Source organism: Ranitomeya variabilis, chromosome 2 (assembly GCF_051348905.1).
Source record: "Ranitomeya variabilis isolate aRanVar5 chromosome 2, aRanVar5.hap1, whole genome shotgun sequence".
NCBI lineage: Eukaryota > Metazoa > Chordata > Amphibia > Anura > Dendrobatidae > Ranitomeya > Ranitomeya variabilis.
In genome coordinates this window covers 915,080,946-915,103,120 of record NC_135233.1, presented here as the reverse complement: position 1 = coordinate 915,103,120, position 22,175 = coordinate 915,080,946, and the positions used below count along the sequence as shown (strand labels likewise).

At 55.5% G+C, this 22,175-nt stretch overlaps 1 protein-coding gene across 1 annotated transcript in view; it reads right to left on the bottom strand.

Annotated features, from left to right (window-relative positions):
* WDR49 (WD repeat domain 49) overlaps window positions 1-22,175 on the bottom strand; it is a 314,656-nt gene that overhangs the window by 216,217 nt on the left and 76,264 nt on the right. The gene's annotated exons all lie outside the window — the stretch shown is intronic.

Sequence of the window (22,175 nt, the reverse complement as noted above, 5' to 3'; positions counted from 1 at the left end):
CTATCAGTAAGTAACCCAATATTATGTCAAAAATCACATACTCAGCTATCAAATACAAAAATGACATTGTTCAATCAAATAAATCCCAGAGTACAAATAACACATGATGCACATATGGGTAGTGAAAAGAATGGAAACTACCATAAGGGTATGTGCACACGTTGCGGATTTCTTGCAGAAAATTCCTGAAGAAAACCGGAAATTTTCTGCAAGAAATCCGCATTTTTTTTTTGCGGTTTTTTTCCGTTTTTTTCGCGTTTTTTTAGCATTCTGCAAGCGTAATTAGCTTGCAGAATGCTAAAGTTTTCCAAGCGATCTGTAGCATCGCTTGGAAAACTGACTGACAGGTTGGTCACACTTGTCAAACATAGCGTTTGACAAGTGTGACCAACTTTTTACTATAGATGCAGCCTATGCAGCATCTATAGTAAAAGATAGAATGTTTAAAAATAATAAAAAAAATAAAAAAAATGCTTATACTCACCCAGACATCTCCTCAGCGGCCGTCCGGCTCCTCTTCTAGCTGGTCTGTGCGCACAGGACCTCCCGTGACGTCACGGTCACGTGAGCGGTCACATGACCGCTCACGACCAATCACAGGACAGTGACGTCATTCGGCGAGGTCCTTCAGCGCACACCAGCTACAGGAACCGAACGGCAGCGTGCGAGGAGGCGGGAATACATCGAGGGTGAGTATAGGACTGTTTATTATTTTATTTCTTATTTTTTGACCACTTATATGGTGCCCAGTGCGTGGAGGAGAGTCTCCTCTCCTCCACCCTGGGTACCAACCGCATATAATCTGCTTACTTCCCGCATGGTGTGCACAGCCCCGTGCGGGAAGTAAGCAGATCAATGGACCCCTAGGTGTGCGGAATCCCTGCAATTCCGCATTTTTAATGAACATGTTGCTTTTTTTTCCGCTATGCGATTTTTTCGCGGAAAAAATCGCAACATTTGCACAAAAAATGCGGAATACCCTGTAAATAATAGGAGGCTTATGTAAGCGTTTTTTTTCGCGTTTTTATCACGTTTTTATAGCGAAAAAACGCGAAAAAAACGCTAACAATCCTGAACGTGTGCACATGGCCTAAGACAGTGGCCCACTGATGACTGGTATACAAGATAAGTACCTATTATTGTATAAAGATAAACGCTAAAGTGCAAAGCATTTGGGTCATGTTACCTCATAACACTGGGGCCACAAATGGAGCAGGATAGTTCGGGCGTTCCCCCTCACCCCCATGCTCAAAACCCTGGCAGAATTTTTGCTTTCTTGGCCTTTTTTCAGAGAATATAACACCAAAACTTTTTCTCCACTCATGGTTAGTGGTTGGGTGAAGCCATTATATTGTCAAACTATTGTGTTTTCTCTTTTCAAATCATAGTAACAACCCAAAACATCCAAATGACCCTGATCAAATGTTCACATAGCCTTGTGATTTTGGCCTGATAACATGCACAGAAGTTGACACAAATGGGTTTGAATGGCTACTAAAGGTAACACCCTTACCTGTGACATGTTTACTTGTAATCAGTGTGTGTGCATAAAAGCTGAGTGAGCTTCTGGGATCTAGACTGGCTCTTTCATCTTTCATCCAGCCACTGACATTTCTGGATTGTGAGACATGGGGAAAGCAAAAGAATTGTCAACGGATCTACGGGAAAAGGTAGGTGAACTGTATAAAACAGGAAAGGGACACAAAAAGATATCCAAGAAATTAATAATGCCAGTCAGCAGTGATCAAACTGTGGTTAACAAATTGAAAATAAGGGGTTCTGTAAAAACAAAACCATGGTCAGGTAGACCAACAAAAATGTCGTCCGCAGCTGCCAAGAAAATTGTTCGGGATGCAAAGAAAAACTCACAAATAACATCAGCTGAAATACAGGACTCTCTGAAAACTAGCTGTGGGGCTGTTTCAAGATGCACAATAAGGAGGCATTTCGAGAAAAATGGGCTGCATGGTCAAGTCGCCAGAAGAAAGCTATTACTGCTCAAATGCCACAAAGTATCTAGCCTATAATAAGCAAAACAGCACAGAGACAAGCCTCAAAACTTCTGGAACTAGGTAATTTGGAGTGATGAGACCAAAATTGAACTTTTTGGCCACAACCATAAATGTTACATTTTTAGAGAGGTCAACAAGGCCTATGATGAAATGAACACCATTCCTACTGTAAAGCATGGAGGTGGATCGCTGATGTTTTGGGGATGTGTGAGCTACAAAGGCACAGGAAACTTAGTCAAAGTTGAAGGAAAGATGAATGCAGCACAATATCCGCAAATACTGGAGGCAATTTGCACTCATCAGCCTGGAAGCTGCGCATGGGAAGTACTTGGACATTCCAACATGACAACGATCCAAAACACAATGTCAAGTCGACCTGTCATTGGCTACAGCAGAACAAATTGAAGGTTCTGGAGGGGCCATCTCATTCTCCTGATCTCAATATCATTGAGCCACTCTGGGGAGAGCTCAAGCCCAAGAATTTACAGGAACTGGAGGATTTTTGCCAAAAAAGATTGGGCAGCTTTAGCATCTGAGAAAATAAAGAACCTCATCCACAACTACAACAAAAGACTTCAAGCTGTCATTGATGTTAGAGGGGGCAATACATGGTATTAAGAAATGGGGTATGTGAACTTTTGATCAGGGTCATTTGGACATTTTGGGTTGCCATTATGATTTAAAAAGAGAAAACACAGTAGTCTGACAATAAATGGCTTCATCAAACCACTAACCATGAGTGGAGAAAAAGTTTTGGTGTTATTCATATTCTCTGAAAAAAGGCCAAGAAAGCAAAAATTCTGCTGGGGTATGTAAACTTTTGAGCACAACTCTATTTGCCAATGGACTGCACAGGACTAATCCCTGTTTACAGATTGCATTCTGTTACTCTCCATGCTCCTGTGACTCTCTCTTCCTCCCTAGGCTAAATGCAGATTGTATGTGATACAAATGATTAGCCCTTAAAAGGATTATTAGTATGATGGCTCAGCTTCAGCACCAGTATCAACACTACAGGTCTCTGATTCGTTAAACTGTGCACATAGGCCCAGACAAGCACTCTTTCCCTCCAATACAAAGTGTCACAGAGCAGTGCAATGGCATCAGCATGCCGAGTCGAGCAGCGTTTATCTAATATATAATTGCCTAGAATACTACTGGAGCGCCCCCACACCGCCGCAGGGCCGAGGGGTACCCGGAGCCGGGCCTCTGGGATCTCAGTCCTGGGGTTGTCACGGTGGCTAGACCCGGTCCGTGGCCCTGTCTGTCAGTGGGGGACGTCCGTTGCAAATAGGTGCTGTTAACGGTGGTGTAGCGGTGCAGTTGTGGGGTGCAGGTCGCGGTAAATAACGAGGACACCAGGTTGCAGTCTCTTTACCTCTTTACTGGAGATCTCTCGGTCCTCAGTCCAGAATCCGGTCCACCAGGCTGCGCAAGTCCGGCCGGTCCAATGGCACTTCCAGAGTTCTCCTCACAGGTGGAAATCAGTGCCTTCCTTCTTAGCGCTTTGTGTTGTAGTCCTTCCCTGCTGTGCTTACGGAAAGTACCCCACAACTGTTGTGTCTGTTTCTTAAGTTCCCTCACAACTCGATTAACTGATCTTCTGCTAATCTTCCGTCCCTTCCTGATGTTACAGTAAGAACGGCACCCGTTTGTCAGGTAGGCCTGGAGTTCTTCCGGGACCCTAGAGACGCCCCTCTCCCGCAATTGCCCCCCAAGACTTCATAGGTGATATGTGGTAGACAGCCCGCCTGAGACTGACTGTCCTGCCGCTGTTTGGAGTATGGCTTAAAGCTGTATATTATTCCACTCCCTCGGCGTTCCGGCCACCGGTAATGCGCCTCAGCAAGGTGCTGCCTCTTTCAACAAAACCCCTGCTGGTATTCTCCTTCTGCTTGACTTCGTTTCTCACTCAGCACAATCTATCTCGCTTCTAATCCTTTCTTAGGGCACCGCCGCTATTCTGAGCAGGCACGGTCCCGTTACGTTCTTTCAATGCCAAGCCTCTGCCAGGATCCCACCCCTGGCAGAGACCCTACTGTCTCTTCCTCCACAACACCCTCTCTCACTAGGTGTTGCTTCGTTCGATCCAGTCAGCTTTCTCTACTAACTTCCTGCCTGACCCCCAGTTTACCCACTATGGTGGGGAGTGGCCTAATGAATAGCACCTTTAGCTCCCCCCGGAGGCCCAGCTGTGAAACATATTGGTGTCTGTGATACCTGATTGGAGGAACTCCTTCAGTGCCATCGAACGCACCATGGCTCCCCTTAGTGGCAGAGCCACAGTACTGCAACGACCAGGACTCTGGGGCGCTGCACTCCCCCCTGGTTAAACACAGTACTCCGGGACTGGGAAGAAAACAACAATACAGGTTAGCAAAAAGACATACAAATTTGTTGAGTGCAAAACAATAAGCATACTTGAACAGGCTTCCCTTTATGGGAGGTGAGGACACTTTAACGTTACAAAACATAATCAAATATCATAGCAACAGGCTACAATTAACTCTCATTACCCAACCGGGTATTCTACTAAGTGCAAATGCTGGAACAATAAATTAACATTGCCTTTAAGAAACATACACTCTTAGTTTATCAAAGGCCTTCCTATAATCACATTACAGGGCAAGGTAACTTCACATTCTCCTACTTTGAACCTGCAGGACCGCCTGTCCCTATGGCACCAGACCTACTGCCTCTCCTTTCTTTTACAGGACCGCCCCGTTCAGCCAGGGCCTACTGCCTTTCTCTACTATACATAGTATAGACATAACATTCCTTTCAATTTGAGAGCATGGAGCACACTCTGCTTGGCTCCTATAAGGACTCACTCACTAACCCCTACGGGTCTACTTTCTGTCCTTAGTAACGAACTAACTTTCTATGGGGACGCAGGGTTTACCTTCTATCCTCACATTCGTTATTACTTCTTTACTTTTAGTTAAACGGAACTCTACATCTACCCCTACGGGCTTTCTGCATCTTTCTCTTCAAAGAACATTATCTAGGTCTCACATTTTAAACAAATTAAACACACATAACTTTTCCATGAAAAACAGTTACATTTCCTTCAAAGCATTATCTCGACATTACTGTTCTAAAACAGTATCACTTTCAAGTTCAATTCTAACCTCCCCTTTAAGAGGAGATCAAGTCTTTCTGAGGTAGCTCTTCTTCTCAGCCTACCAGTCCATGCAAAGGCTCCGGAATGGTATCTTCGCAAAATGTCTTTAAACAAAACCAGTAGGAAGCACCTTTAAGAAGGTGCAAACTATTTACAAGAAAGTTCAAATCATGCACAGTCCATGATTTCGCAGTTTGTGTAACTTTGTGCAAAACTTCAAGAAAACAACAATAGTGACCCCGGGTCAACAAAGGGGTCACCTTTTTAAAGTTTACCCTGGACGGGTTTAGCAGCAACTTAAAGAACAAACAGTAACTATTTACATTTTCAGGTTTCCGAGGTTTACTCTTGCTCAGGTGGCTTGGGCTCCTGCCCCCCGGCCACTGTGGTGCCAGTGTCCGCGGTTCGAACGTGCAGATGAACTCGACTGGCCAACTCGGTGGCCGCTACCAGGCGCACTGTCGCGATGGTGACAAGGTCGGGTGCTCCTGGGACCAGGTCCGAGGTGGTAAGGGTCGCGGCTCCAAACATACACCGCCGAACATTCCGTGCATACCACCCGAGCGGGTTCTGGTGGCGGCTGTAGGTCACCTGATCCCCCTTTTGCAATGGTTCTCCACTTCGGCCACAGCAGGGAGCCCTCACGTTACAGTGCGCAACAAAAACGTCAGTATCCAATCCCGGCTCGTGTATGAGGCCCCACCCCCTTCTTGCATGGTAGGCCAACACAGTGCCCCGCCTTATCACGTCTCTGTCATCCCATGCCGGAGGGGATTGTTGTATTTTCGATGGACCCATCGGCTCGGCCTCTTTCCGGCCTTTCCACTGTAGAATCAAGCACTGTCTATATTGTTCCCACGTAAGCACCGCAAGAGTGGACCCATTCTCCTGGGATCCATCTGTCCCAACCCAGGGGCTGTCCCACCGAAGAACTACTCCATCTAGACTCACATCCACGGGCTCTCCCACTCTAGTCGACAGCGGTGGCACCATCCTCCCCAGGTCACCAGGGGATAACACCATTAACCCTGCCGAGAAGGGTCGACCTTTACTGAGATGGAGGTGGGTCGTGGAAGCGGACTCGTGAGGGGGAGCAGGGGCGTCTTCCGTACCTACGCCTGATGTGGTTCCACCGATGTCGATCCGGTCCGCTGACAAGAACGCTGGAGTCGGCTGCTGCTCGGACCGCGGCTCTTCCGATGCGGCCCCCGAACGCTGCTCCGCTCGCTGTGGTTCCTCCTCCACGGACTCCAAGGTCAGGGTTGGTGGACTCAGCTCTGCTATCTGTTCCAGGGGTTTCAGGTCCTCCGGCTGCAGGGGACATAAGTCCGTCTCCGGTGAAGAGGGGCAATCCGGAGTCGCATCTTCCTCGCTCAGGCACTTGCTGTTCATCATCGCTGCCTGATAGTCGGTGGCAGTGCATGCACCTGACTCCGCCATTTCTCCGAGGTCGGGCTTCTCCATCTCCTGCTTCCCGCCGTCGCAAATCAGGAGGTTGTCTTCTGCTTTGGGGCAGGTCATCTCCTTGCAGCCCGAAGCGCAGAGGGCGGTATCCATTTCTCGCGCCATTCTGGTAGTCTCCTCCCATAGCACGCCCTCCTTCTTCTCCAAAGTAGCAATGGCGGCGGCTTTTGGCGGGAACTTCTATTGGTCAGTGGTAGCACACAGTCTCTCAATAAAGCTACAGTTCATGCACAACAAATCACAGTCTCTAGGCACACATGACCTGATTCTTCAGGCTTAAGTAGATCCTGTTCGTGACGCCAAGATTTGGAGCGCCCCCACACCGCCGCAGGGCCGAGGGGTACCCGGAGCCGGGCCTCTGGGATCTCAGTCCTGGGGTTGTCACGGTGGCTAGACCCGGTCCGTGGCCCTGTCTGTCAGTGGGGGACGTCCGTTGCAAATAGGTGCTGTTAACGGTGGTGTAGCGGTGCAGTTGTGGGGTGCAGGTCGCGGTAAATAACGAGGACACCAGGTTGCAGTCTCTTTACCTCTTTACTGGAGATCTCTCGGTCCTCAGTCCAGAATCCGGTCCACCAGGCTGCGCAAGTCCGGCCGGTCCAATGGCACTTCCAGAGTTCTCCTCACAGGTGGAAATCAGTGCCTTCCTTCTTAGCGCTTTGTGTTGTAGTCCTTCCCTGCTGTGCTTACGGAAAGTACCCCACAACTGTTGTGTCTGTTTCTTAAGTTCCCTCACAACTCGATTAACTGATCTTCTGCTAATCTTCCGTCCCTTCCTGATGTTACAGTAAGAACGGCACCCGTTTGTCAGGTAGGCCTGGAGTTCTTCCGGGACCCTAGAGACGCCCCTCTCCCGCAATTGCCCCCCAAGACTTCATAGGTGATATGTGGTAGACAGCCCGCCTGAGACTGACTGTCCTGCCGCTGTTTGGAGTATGGCTTAAAGCTGTATATTATTCCACTCCCTCGGCGTTCCGGCCACCGGTAATGCGCCTCAGCAAGGTGCTGCCTCTTTCAACAAAACCCCTGCTGGTATTCTCCTTCTGCTTGACTTCGTTTCTCACTCAGCACAATCTATCTCGCTTCTAATCCTTTCTTAGGGCACCGCCGCTATTCTGAGCAGGCACGGTCCCGTTACGTTCTTTCAATGCCAAGCCTCTGCCAGGATCCCACCCCTGGCAGAGACCCTACTGTCTCTTCCTCCACAACACCCTCTCTCACTAGGTGTTGCTTCGTTCGATCCAGTCAGCTTTCTCTACTAACTTCCTGCCTGACCCCCAGTTTACCCACTATGGTGGGGAGTGGCCTAATGAATAGCACCCTTAGCTCCCCCCGGAGGCCCAGCTGTGAAACATATTGGTGTCTGTGATACCTGATTGGAGGAACTCCTTCAGTGCCATCGAACGCACCATGGCTCCCCTTAGTGGCAGAGCCACAGTACTGCAACGACCAAGACTCTGGGGCGCTGCACTACTTCCTGCAATTTGTGCCAACTTCCGTGGCTTTGTCCGGAGCTAATGTCCGGAGATAATGTCCGGAGCTAATGTCCGGAGCTAATGTCCGGAGCTAATGTCCGGAGATAAGTGACGTCACCAGTGTCCCACACCCAGGCAGAGCACAGGGGCCCCAGGCGGCATATGGGGCCCCAGGCAGAGCACAGTGGCCCCAGGCAGAGCACAGGGGCCCCAGGCAGCATATGGGGCCCCAGGCAGAGCACAGTGGTCCCAGGCAGAGCACAGGGGCCCCAGGCACCCTATGGGGCCCCAGGCAGAGCACAGTGGCCCCAGGCAGAGCACAGGGGCCCCAGGCAGCATATGGGGCCCCAGGCAGAGCACAGGGGCCCCAGGCAGCATATGGGGCCCCAGGCAGAGCACAGTGGCCCCAGGCAGAGCACAGGGGCCCCAGGCAGAACATGGGGCCCCAGGCAGAGCACAGGGGCCCCAGGCAGAGCACAGGGGCCCCAGGCAGAGCACAGGGGCCCCAGGCAGCATATGGGGCCCCAGGCAGAGCACAGGGGCCCCAGGCAGCATATGGGGCCCCAGGCAGTGCACAGGGGCCCCAGGCAGAACATGGGGCCCCAGGCAGAGCACAGGGGCCCCAGGCAGCATATGGGGCCCCAGGCAGAGCACAGGGGCCCCAGGCAGCATATGGGGCCCCAGGCAGAGCACAGTGGCCCCAGGCAGCATATGGGGCCCCAGGCAGAGCACAGTGGCCCCAGGCAGCATATGGGGCCCCAGGCAGAGCACAGTGGCCCCAGGTAGAGCACAGGGGCCCCAGGCAGCATATGGGGCCCCAGGCAGAGCACAGTGGTCCCAGGCAGAGCACAGGGGCCCCAGGCAACTTATGGGGCCCCAGGCAGAGCACAGTGGCCCCAGGCAGAGCACAGTGGCCCCAGGCAGAGCACAGGGGCCCCAGGCAGAACATGGGGCCCCAGGCAGAGCACAGGGGCCCCAGGCAGAGCACACACCAAATCGGAGGCCGAGGGGCCCCGCCAACCAAATCGGAGGCCGAGGGGCCCCGCCAACCAAATCGGAGGCCGAGGAGCCCCGCCCACCAAATCGAAGGCTGAGCGGCCCCGCCCACCAAAGCGGAGGCCGAGGGGCCCGGCCCCGCCCACCAAAGCGGAGGCCGAGGGGCCCCGACCACCACATCGGAGGCCGAGGGGCCCCGCCCACCAAATCGGAGGCCGAGGGTCCCCGCCCACCAAATCGGAGGCCGAGGGTCCCCGCCCACCAAATCGGAGGCCGAGGGTACCCGCCCACCAAATCGGAGGCCGAGGGTCCTCGCCCACCAAATCGGAGGCTGAGGGACCCCGCCTACCAAATCGGAGGCCGAGGGTCCCCGCCCACCAAATCGGAGGCCGAGGGTCCCCGCCCACCAAATCAGAGGCCGAGGGTCCCCGCCCACCAAATCGGAGGCCGAGGGGCCCCGCCCACCAAATCGGAGGCCGGGGGTCCCCGCCCTCCAAATCGGAGGCCGAGGGGCCCCGCCCACCACATCGGAGGCCGAGGGGCCCCGCCCACCAAATCGGAGGCCCAGGGGCCCCGCCCACCAAATCGGAGGCCGAGGGTCCCCGCCCACCAAATCAGAGGTCGAGGGTCCACACCATCCAAATCGGAGGCCAAGGGGCCCCGCCCACCAAATCGGAGGCCGACGGGCCCCACCCACCAAAGCTTAGGCCGAGGGTCCCCGCCCACCAAATCGGAGGCCGAGGGTCCCCGCCCACCAAATCGGAGGCCGAGGGTCCCCGCCCACCAAATTGGAGGCCGAGGGGCCCCACCAACCAAATCGGAGGCCGAGGAGCCCCGCCCACCAAATCGAAGGTTGAGGGGGCCCGCCCACGAAAGCGGAGGCCGAGGGTCCCCGCACACGAAATCGGAGGCAGAGGGACCCCGCCCACCAAATCGGAGGCCGAGGGGCCCCGCCCACCAAAGCGGAGGCCGAGGGTCCCCGACCACCAAATCGGAGGCCGAGGGTCCCCGCCCACCAAATCGGAGGCCGAGGGTCCCCGCCCACCAAATCGGAGGCCGAGGGTCCCCGCCCACCAAATCGGAGGCCGAGAGTCCCCGCCCACCAAATCGGAGGCCGAGGGGCCCCGCCAACCAAATCGGAGGCCGAGGGGCTTCGCCAACCAAATCGGAGGCCGAGGAGCCCCGCCCACCAAATCGAAGGCCGAGCGGCCCTGCCCACCAAAGCGGAGGCCGAGGGGCCTGGCCCCGCCCACCAAAGCGGAGGCCGAGGGGCCCCGCCCACCACATCGTAGGCCGAGGGGCCCCGCCCACCAAATCGGAGGCCGAGGGTCCACGCCCACCAAATCGGAGGCCGAGGGTCCCCGCCCACCAAATCGGAGGCCGAGGGTCCCCGCCCACCCAATTGGAGGCCGAGGGTCCCCGCCCACCAAATTGGAGGCCGAGGGTCCCCGCCCACCAAATCGGAGGCCGAGGGTCCCCGCCCACCAAATCGGAGGCCGAGGGGCCCCACCAACCAAATCGGAGGCCGAGGGGCCCCGCCCACCAAATCGGAGGCCGAGGGGCCCCGCCCACCAAATCGGAGGCCGAGGGGCCCCGCCAACCAAATCGGAGGCCGAGGGGCCCCGCCCACCAAATCGGAGGCCGAGGGTCCCCGCCCACCAAATCGGAGGCCGAGAGTCCCCGCCCACCAAATCGGAGGATAAGGGGCCCCGACAACCATATCGGAGGCCGAGGGGCCCCGCCAACCAAATCGGAGGCCGAGGGGCCCCGCCCACCAAAGCGGAGGCCGAGGGGCCCGGCCCCGCCCACCAAAGCGGAGACCGAGGGGCCCCGACCACCACATCGGAGGCCGAGGGGCCCCGCCCACCAAATCGGAGGCCGAGGGGCCCCGCCCACCAAATCGGAGGCCGAGGGTCCCCGCCCACCAAATCGGAGGCCGAGGGTCCCCGCCCACCAAATTGGAGGCCGAGGGTCCCCGCCCACCAAATCGGAGGCCGAGGGGCCCCGCCTACCAAATCGGAGGCCGAGGGTCCCCGCCCACGAAAGCGGAGGCCGAGGGTCCCCGCACACGAAATCGGAGGCAGAGGGACCCCGCCCATCAAATCGGAGGCCGAGGGGCCCCGCCCACCAAAGCGGAGGCCGAGGGTCCCCGACCACCAAATCGGAGGCCGAGGGTCCCTGCCCACCAAATCGGAGGCCGAGGGTCCCCGCCCACCAAATCGGAGGCCGAGGGTCCCCGCCCACCAAATCGGAGGCCGAGAGTCCCCGCCCACCAAATCGGAGGCCGAGGGGCCCCGCCAACCAAATCGGAGGCCGAGGGGCTTCGCCAACCAAATCGGAGGCCGAGGAGCCCCGCCCACAAAATCGAAGGCCGAGCGGCCCCGCCCACCAAAGCGGAGGCCGAGGGGCCTGGCCCCACCCACCAAAGCGGAGGCCGAGGGGCCCCGCCCACCACATCGGAGGCCAAGGGGCCCCGCCCACCACATCGGAGGCCGAGGGTCCCCGCCCACCAAATCGGAGGCCAAGGGTCCCCGCCCACCAAATCGGAGGCCGAGCGTCCCCGCCCAACAAATTGGAGGCCGAGGGTCCCCGCCCACCAAATCGGAGGCTGAGGGTCCCCACCCACCAAATCGGAGGCCGAGGGGCCCCACCAACCAAATCGGAGGCCGAGGGGCCCCGCCCACCAAATCGGAGGCCGAGGGTCCCCGCCCACCAAATCGGAGGCCGAGGGGCCCCACCAACCAAATCGGAGGCCGAGGGGCCCCGCCCACCAAATCGGAGGCCGAGGGTCCCCGCCCACCAAATCGGAGGCCGAGAGTCCCCGCCCACCAAATCGGAGGATAAGGGGCCCCGCCAACCAAATCGGAGTTCGAGGGGCCCCGCCAACCAAATCGGAGGCCGAGGAGCCCCGCCCAACAAATCGAAGGCCGAGCGGCCCCGCCCACCAAAGCGGAGGCCGAGGGGCCCGGCCCCGCCCACCAAAGCGGAGGCCGAGGGGCCCCGACCACCACATCGGAGGCTGAGGGGCCCCGCCCACCAAATCGGAGGCCGAGGGGCCCCGCCCACCAAATCGGAGGCCGAGGGTCCCCGCCCACAAAATCGGAGGCCGAGGGTCTCCGCCCACCAAATTGGAGGCCGAGGGTCCCCGCCCACCAAATCGGAGGCCGAGGGGCCCCGCCTACCAAATCGGAGGCCGAGAGTCCCCGCCCACTAAATCGGAGGCCGAGGGGCCCCGCCCACCAAATCGGAGGCCGGGGGTCCCCGCCCACCAAATTAGAGGCCGAGGGGCCCCGCCCACCACATCGGAGGCCGATGGGCCCCGCCCACCAAATCGGAGGCCGAGGGTCCCCGCCCACCAAATCGGAGGCCGAGGGTCCCCGCCCACCAAATCGGAGGCCGAGGGTCCACACCAACCAAATCGGAGGCCGAGGGGCCCCGCCCACCAAATCGAAGGCCGAGGGGCACCGCCCACCAAAGCGGAGGCCGAGGGTCCCCGCCCACCAAATCGGAGGCCGAGGGTCCCCGCCCACCAAATCGGAGGCCGAGGGTCCACACCAACCAAATCGGAGGCCGAGGGGCCCCGCCCACCAAATCGAAGGCCGAGGGGCCCCGCCCACCAAAGCGGAGGCCGAGGGTCCCCGCACACCAAATCGGAGGCAGAGGGACCCCGCCCACCAAATCGGAGGCCGAGGGGCCCCGCCCACCAAAGCTGAGGCCGAGGGTCCCCGACCACCAAATCGGAGGCCGAGGGTCCCCGCCCACCAAATCAGAGGCCGAGGGTCCCTGCCCACCAAATCGGAGGCCGAGGGTCCCCGCCCACCAAATCGGAGGCCGAGGGGCCCCGCCAACCAAATCGGAGGCCGAGGGGCCCCGCCAACCAAATCGGAGGCCGAGGAGCCCCGCCCACCAAATCGAAGGCCGAGCGGCCCCGCATACCAAAGCGGAGGCCGAGGGGCCCGGCCCCGCCCACCACAGCGGAGGCCGAGGGGCCCCACCCACCACATCGGAGGCCGAGGGGCCCCGCCCACCACATCGGAGGCCGAGGGTCCCCGCCCACCAAATCGGAGGCCGAGGGTCCCCGCCCACGAAAGCGGAGGCCGAGGGTCCCCGCACACGAAATCGGAGGCAGAGGGACCCCGCCCACCAAATCGGAGGCCGAGGGGCCCCGCCCACCAAAGCGGAGGCCGAGGGTCCCCGCCCACCAAATCGGAGGCCGAGGGTCCCTGCCCACCAAATCGGAGGCCGAGGGTCCCCGCCCACCAAATCGGAGGCCGAGGGTCCCCGCCCACCAAATCGGAGGCCGAGAGTCCCCGCCCACCAAATCGGAGGCCGAGGGGCCCCGCCAACCAAATCGGAGGCCGAGGGGCTTCGCCAACAAAATCGGAGGCCGAGGAACCCCACCCACCAAATCGAAGGCCGAGCGGCCCCTCCCACCAAAGCGGAGGCCGAGGGGCCTGGCCCCACCCACCAAAGCGGAGGCCGAGGGGCCCCGCCCACCACATCGGAGGCCAAGGGGCCCCGCCCACCACATCGGAGGCCGAGGGTCCCCGCCCACCAAATCGGAGGCCAAGGGTCCCCGCCCACCAAATCGGAGGCCGAGGGTCCCCGCCCAACAAATTGGAGGCCGAGGGTCCCCGCCCACCAAATCGGAGGCCGAGGGGCCCCACCAACCAAATCGGAGGCCGAGGGGCCCCGCCCACCAAATCGGAGGCCGAGGGTCCCCGCCCACCAAATCGGAGGCCGAGGGGCCCCGCCAACCAAATCGGAGGCCGAGGGGCCCCGCCCACCAAATCGGAGGCCGAGGGTCCCCGCCCACCATATCGGAGGCCGAGAGTCCCCGCCCACCAAATCGGAGGATAAGGGGCCCCGCCAACCAAATCGGAGTTCGAGGGGCCCCGCCAACCAAATCGGAGGCCGAGGAGCCCCGCCCAACAAATCGAAGGCCGAGCGGCCCCGCCCACCAAAGCGGAGGCCGAGGGGCCCGGCCCCACCCACCAAAGCGGAGGCCGAGGGGCCCCGACCACCACATCGGAGGCTGAGGGGCCCCGCCCACCAAATCGGAGGCCGAGGGGCCCCGCCCACCAAATCGGAGGCCGAGGGGCCCCGCCCACCAAATCGGAGGCCGAGGGTCCCCGCCCACCAAATTGGAGGCCGAGGGTCCCCGCCCACCAAATCGGAGGCCGAGGGGCCCCGCCTACCAAATCGGAGGCCGAGAGTCCCCGCCCACTAAATCGGAGGCCGAGGGGCCCCGCCCACCAAATCGGAGGCCGGGGGTCCCCGCCCACCAAATTAGAGGCCGAGGGGCCCCGCCCACCACATCGGAGGCCGATGGGCCCCGCCCACCAAATCGGAGGCCGAGGGTCCCCGCCCACCAAATCGGAGGCTGAGGGTCCCCGCCCACCAAATCGGAGGCCGAGGGTCCACACCAACCAAATCGGAGGCCGAGGGGCCCCGCCCACCAAATCGAAGGCCGAGGGGCACCGCCCACCAAAGCGGAGGCCGAGGGTCCCCGCCCACCAAATTGGAGGCCGAGGGTCCCCGCCCACCAAATCGGAGGCCGAGGGTCCACACCAACCAAATCGGAGGCCGAGGGGCCCCGCCCACCAAATCGAAGGCCGAGGGGCCCCGCCCACCAAAGCGGAGGCCGAGGGTCCCCGCACACCAAATCGGAGGCAGAGGGACCCCGCCCACCAAATCGGAGGCCGAGGGGCCCCGCCCACCAAAGCTGAGGCCGAGGGTCCCCGACCACCAAATCGGAGGCCGAGGGTCCCCGCCCACCAAATCGGAGGCCGAGGGTCCCTGCCCACCAAATCGGAGGCCGAGGGTCCCCGCCCACCGAATCGGAGGCCGAGGGGCCCCGCCAACCAAATCGGAGGCCGAGGGGCCCCGCCAACCAAATCGGAGGCCGAGGAGCCCCGCCCACCAAATCGAAGGCCGAGCGGCCCCACCCACCAAAGCGGAGGCCGAGGGGCCCGGCCCCGCCCACCACAGCGGAGGCCGAGGGGCCCCGCCCACCACATCGGAGGCCGAGGGGCCCCGCCCACCAAATCGGAGGCCGAGGGTCCCCACCCACCAAATCGGAGGCCGAGGGTCCCCGCCCACCAAATCGGAGGCCGAGGGTCCCCGCCCACCAAATTGGAGGCCGAGGGTCCCCGCCCACCAAATCGGAGGCCGAGGGTCCCCGCCCACCAAATTTGAGGCCGAGGGGCCCCGCCAACCAAATCGGAGGCCGAGGGTCCCCGCCCACCAAATCGGAGGCCGAGGGGCCCCGCCCACCAAATCGGAGGCCGAGGGTCCCCGCCCACCAAATCGGAGGATAAGGGGCCCCGCCCACCAAATCGGAGGCCGAGGGGCCCCACCAACCAAATCGGAGGCCGAGGAGCCCCGCCCACCAAATCGAAGGCCGAGCGGCCCCGCCCACCAAAGCGGAGGCAGATGGACCCCGCCCACCAAATCGGAGGCCGTGGGGCCCCGCCAACCAAATCGGAGGCCGAGGGTCCCCGCCCACCAAATTATTCTTACATTTGAATAAATAAAGTATATATGGATTCTAGACTCCCGATTCTTTAGAATCGGGCTGCCATCTAGTGTTTTTATAATCCCTGATAATGCCAGCCAATCACAGTAATGCCACAACCAAGATGGCTACGGCATTACAATAACTCACAGGCAATCCCTGTATGCTTATTGACTTCTTAACAGGCGCCAAAGATGCAGGGCTTTGAGTTTTTCATTGAGTATCGCCTATTTCTCGCGTAGTAATGAGCACATCTGAGCACTGTGATAATCGAGTATCATCTAGCACATTCGCTTATCCCTACTGATAACCAACTCTACTCTGCCATGCCTGATGATGTCACACCCTTATCTCTGCTGTGTCAAGTATCCTGATTACTAATTTGTGTCAGCTATTCTTGGTGCGGTTCACATTCAAAGCACTGCTGTTCCAGTGTCTAACCATTCTCCTACAACAAGGAAGCAGGATGCCTACATACATTTCTGTTCCCACATTTGGCTCTGCATCTAGTACTTCGAGATTCACTGAACCACTTGCCCTCCTACATATTCAACTCTACTGGTCCTTGCTGGTCCACATGCTGTTCAGCAAGTCCAGTTCCGCTGATTCAAAGCCTTCAGTTAATGCGGCTCACCCAGACCTATGGCTTAGGGAATTGATCTCACCATGTCAGCCCATAACAGGTGGGTTTGACACACATTCATGAGTGTCCCCATTTTTATTTTGTAGTGTAGAAAAGTGTATCTCCAATTAGTAACTACTGTACTTTGTAATACAACTCCTGACTACAATTTCTTAATATTACACCTCACCAAATGAATCAGCTTCACCAGCCTCAGATCTTGAGCAATGTGGAACATTGGAGCTAGATATGCTGCTGTACAGCACGTGGAACAGCATGAAGCATTGGAGCTGAATATGCTGTACAGCACGTGGAACAGCATGGAACATTGGAGCTAAATATGCTGCACAGCACGTGGAACAGAATGGAACATTGGAGCTGAATATGCTGTACAGCATGTGGAACAGCATGGAACATTGGATGTTGTGAATTTGGATTCTGGGCTCCCCCGGTGGCCGCTTGTGGAATTGGACTTGTCATCCTCTTTCCTGTTTCACCTGATTCCATCAGTAGTGGGTGTCGCTATTTAAGCTCATTTCTCTGGTGGTTTCTTGCCGGTCAACAATGTTATCTGATGCCTCTCAGTGCTTGTTCCTGCTTCTAGACAACTACTGATAAGTTGGACTTTTGTCCATGTTTTGTTTTGCCTATTTTTTCCAGTTCGCAGCTGAAGTTTTGTTACTGTGTCTGGAAAGCTCTCGTCGATCAGGGATTGCTACTCTGGCGTTATGAGTTAATGCCAGAGTTTAAGGTAATCTCTGGATGGTGTTTTGTTAGTATTTTTCTGCTGACCATGAAAGTATACTATCTGTCTTCTGCTATCTAGTAAGCGGACCTCAAATTTGCTAAGACTATTTTCCTGCTGCGTTTGTTGTTTCATCTGAACTCACCGTCATTATATGTGGGGGGCTACTGTCTTCTTTGGAATATTTCTCTAGAGGTGAGCCAGGTCTTATATTTCCCTCTGCTAGCTATTTAGGTCTTAGGCCAGAGCTGGGCATCTAGCGATAAATAGGAAATGCTACCTGGCTATTTCTAGTTGCGCGGCAGGCTTAGTTCATGGTCAGTATAGTTCCATCTTCCGAGAGCTTGTCCCTCTATAGGCTTGCTATGATCTCTGCCTGCAGAGATCATGACAGTTTGACCGGCCACTAAAGTGTTAAGGACCCAGGTTGAGAAAGGAGAGTTATAAGAAGTCTGCTGGAATTTTTTTTTTTTTTTTTTTTCCTCCAGTCTGCCTTGCTGCAGTCTTTTTTCTCTCTCTCCTCCTAATCTCTGTATGCTCTGTGTGCACCTGACAATAATGGATCTCCAGAGTGTAACTGCGGGTTTGAATAATCTCATCACGAAAGTACAAAATTTACAAGATTTTGTAGTACATGCTCCGGTATCTGAGCCGAGAATTCCTTTGCCGGAGTTCTTCACAGGGAATAGAGCTAGCTTCCAGAATTTCCGAAATAATTGTAAGCTTTATTTGTCCCTGAAGTCTCGTTCAGCTGGAGACCCTGCTCAGCAGGTTAGGATTGTGATTTCCTTGCTCAGGGGTGACCCTCAAGATTGGGCCTTCTCATTGCCAGCAGGGGATCCTGCGTTGCGCGATGTGGATGCGTTTTTTCTGGCCTTGGGCTTGCTTTATGAGGAACCTCATTTGGAACTTCAGGCAGAAAAAACTTTGATGGCACTATCTCAGGGGCAAGACGAGGCTGAAGTTTTCTGCCAAAAATTCCGTAAATGGTCTGTGCTTACTCAGTGGAATGAGTGCGCCTTGGCGGCAACTTTCAGAGAAGGTCTCTCTGATGCCGTTAAGGATGTTATGGTGGGGTTCCCTTTGCCTGCAGGTCTGAATGAGTCCATGACAATGGCTATTCAGATTGATAGGCGTCTGCGGGAGCGCAAACCGATGCACCATCTGGCGGTGTCTATGGAAAAGACGCCAGAAAGTATGCAGTGTGATAGAATTCTGTCCAGGAGCGAGCGACAGAATTTTAGATGGAAGAATGGATTGTGTTTCTATTGTGGGGATTCTACTCATGTTATATCGGCATGCTCTAGGCGTACAAAGAAGCTTGATAAGTCTGTTTCCATTGGCACCATTCAGTCTAAGTTTATTTTGTCTGTAACCCTGATTTGCTCTTTGTCATCCATTGCCACGGACGCCTATGTTGACTCTGGCGCCGCTCTGAGTCTTATGGATTGGTCCTTTGCCAATCGTTGTGGTTTTGATTTAGAGCCTTTGGAGACTCTTATTCCTCTGAAGGGGATTGACTCCACCCCATTGGCTAATAATAAACCACAATACTGGACACAAGTAACCATGCGTATCAATCCGGATCACCAGGAGATTATTCGTTTCCTGGTGCTGTATAATTTACATGACGATTTGGTACTGGGATTGCCATGGTTGCAGTCTCACAACCCAGTCTTGGACTGGAGAGCTATGTCTGTGTTGAGCTGGGGATGTAAGGGTATTCATGGGGACGTACCTTTGGTTTCTATTTCGTCGTCCATTCCCTCTGAAGTCCCTGAGTTCCTCTCTGATTATCAAGACGTCTTTGACGAACCCAAGCTTGGGTCGTTACCTCCGCACCGTGAGTGCGATTGTGCCATAGATTTGATACCGGGTTGTAAATATCCAAAGGGTCGTTTGTTTAATTTGTCTGTGCCGGAACATGCTGCTATGCGGGAATATATAAAGGAGTCTTTGGAAAAGGGACATATTCGTCCATCTTCTTCTCCCTTGGGAGCTGGGTTTTTCTTTGTCTCAAAAAAAGACGGCTCTTTGAGACCATGTATTGATTATCGGCTTCTGAATAAGATCACTGTTAAGTATCAATACCCATTGCCATTGCTTACTGATTTGTTTGCTCGTATAGAGGGTGCTAAGTGGTTCTCTAAAATTGATCTTCGTGGGGCGTATAATTTGGTGCGGATCAGGCAGGGGGATGAGTGGAAGACCGCATTTAATACGCCCGAGGGCCACTTTGAGTATTTGGTCATGCCTTTTGGTCTTTCTAATGCCCCTTCAGTTTTCCAGTCTTTTATGCATGATATTTTCCGCGATTTTCTGGATAAATTTATGATAATATATCTGGATGATATTCTGATTTTTTCTGATGACTGGGACTCTCATGTCCAGCAGGTCAGGAGAGTTTTTCAGGTTCTGCGGTCTAATTCTTTATGTGTGAAGGGGTCTAAGTGCGTTTTTGGGGTCCAGAAAATTTCCTTTTTGGGGTATATTTTTTCTCCCTCTTCCATTGAGATGGATCCCGTCAAGGTGCAAGCTATTTGTGACTGGACTCAGCCCTCCTCTCTTAAGGGTCTTCAGAGATTTTTGGGCTTTGCCAACTTTTACCGCCGATTTATTGCTGGTTTTTCGGATGTCGTTAAACCACTGACTGATTTGACCAGACAAGGCGCTGATGTTGCTAATTGGTCCCCTCATGCTGTAGAGGCCTTTCAGGAGCTTAAGCGCCGTTTTGCCTCTGCCCCTGTGTTGCGTCAGCCTGATGTGAATCTGCCTTTTCAGGTTGAGGTTGACGCTTCGGAGATCGGAGCTGGGGCAGTGTTGTCGCAGAAAGGTTCCGACTGCTCCGTCATTAGGCCTTGTGCCTTCTTTTCTCGCAAATTTTCGCCCGCAGAGCGGAATTATGATGTTGGGAATCGGGAGCTTTTGGCCATGAAGTGGGCGTTTGAGGAGTGGCGCCATTGGCTCGAGGGGGCTAGGCATCAGGTGGTGGTATTGACTGACCACAAAAATTTGATTTATCTTGAGACTGCCAGACGCCTGAATCCTAGACAGGCGCGCTGGTCTTTATTTTTTTCTCGCTTTAATTTTGTGGTGTCATACCTACCGGGTTCTAAGAATGTTAAGGCAGATGCCCTTTCTAGGAGTTTTGACCCGGACTCTCCTGGTAATTCTGAACCCACAGGTATCCTTAGGGAGGGAGTAATTTTGTCGGCCGTTTCTCCTGATCTGCGGCGGTCCTTGCAAGAGTTTCAGGCGGATAGACCGGATCGTTGTCCGCCTGATAGACTGTTTGTTCCGGATGATTGGACCAGCAGAGTCATCTCTGAGGTACATTCTTCTGCATTGGCAGGTCATCCCGGAATTTTTGGTACCAGGGATTTGGTGGCAAGATCCTTCTGGTGGCCTTCTCTGTCACGAGATGTGCGAGTCTTTGTGCAGTCATGTGACGTTTGTGCTCGGGCCAAGTCTTGTAGTTCTCGGGCTAGCGGACTGCTGTTGCCCTTGCCTATTCCTAAGAGGCCTTGGACACACATCTCGATGGATTTTATTTCAGATCTGCCTGTTTCCCAGAAGATGTCTGTCATCTGGGTGGTCTGTGACCGTTTCTCTAAAATGGTCCATTTGGTTCCTCTGCCCAAGTTGCCTTCTTCTTCTGAGTTGGTTCCTCTGTTTTTTCAGAATGTTGTCCGATTGCACGGTATTCCTGAGAATATTGTTTCTGACAGAGGTACCCAATTTGTGTCTAGATTTTGGCGGGCATTCTGTGCTAGGATGGGCATAGATTTGTCTTTTTCATCTGCTTTTCACCCTCAGACTAATGGCCAGACCGAGCGGACTAATCAGACCCTTGAGACATATCTGAGGTGTTTTGTCTCTGCTGACCAGGATGATTGGGTTGCTTTTTTGCCATTGGCAGAGTTCGCCCTCAATAATCGGGCCAGTTCTTCCACCTTGGTGTCCCCGTTTTTCTGTAATTCGGGGTTTCACCCTCGATTTTCCTCCGGTCAGGTGGAATCCTCGGATTGTCCTGGAGTGGATGCGGTGGTGGAGAGATTGCATCACATCTGGGGGCAGGTTATGGACAATTTGAAGTTGTCACAGGAGAAGACTCAGCGTTTTGCCAACCGTCATCGTCGTGTTGGTTCTCGGCTTTGTGTTGGAGATTTAGTGTGGTTGTCTTCTCGTTTTGTCCCTATGAGGGTCTCTTCTCCTAAGTTTAAACCTCGGTTCATCGGCCCTTATAGAATATTGGAGATTCTTAATCCTGTTTCTTTCCGTTTGGACCTCCCTGCGTCCTTTTCCATTCATAACGTTTTTCATCGGTCGTTATTGCGCAGGTATGAGGTACCTGTTGTACCTTCTGTTGAGCCTCCTGCTCCGGTGTTGGTTGAGGGTGAGTTGGAGTACGTTGTGGAGAAAATTTTGGACTCTCGTGTTTCCAGACGGAAACTCCAGTATCTGGTCAACTGGAAGGGTTACGGCCAGGAGGATAATTCTTGGGTCAATGCATCTGATGTTCATGCTTCTGATCTTGTTCGTGCCTTCCATAGGGCTCATCCTGGTCGCCCTGGTGGATCTGGTGAGGGTTCGGTGCCCCCTCCTTGAGGGGGGGGTACTGTTGTGAATTTGGATTCTGGGCTCCCCCGGTGGCCGCTTGTGGAATTGGACTTGTCATCCTCTTTCCTGTTTCACCTGATTCCATCAGTAGTGGGTGTCGCTATTTAAGCTCATTTCTCTGGTGGTTTCTTGCCGGTCAACAATGTTATCTGATGCCTCTCAGTGCTTGTTCCTGCTTCTAGACAACTACTGATAAGTTGGACTTTTGTCCATGTTTTGTTTTGCCTATTTTTTCCAGTTCGCAGCTGAAGTTTTGTTACTGTGTCTGGAAAGCTCTCGTCGATCAGGGATTGCTACTCTGGCGTTATGAGTTAATGCCAGAGTTTAAGGTAATCTCTGGATGGTGTTTTGTTAGTATTTTTCTGCTGACCATGAAAGTATACTATCTGTCTTCTGCTATCTAGTAAGCGGACCTCAAATTTGCTAAGACTATTTTCCTGCTGCGTTTGTTGTTTCATCTGAACTCACCGTCATTATATGTGGGGGGCTACTGTCTTCTTTGGAATATTTCTCTAGAGGTGAGCCAGGTCTTATATTTCCCTCTGCTAGCTATTTAGGTCTTAGGCCAGAGCTGGGCATCTAGCGATAAATAGGAAATGCTAC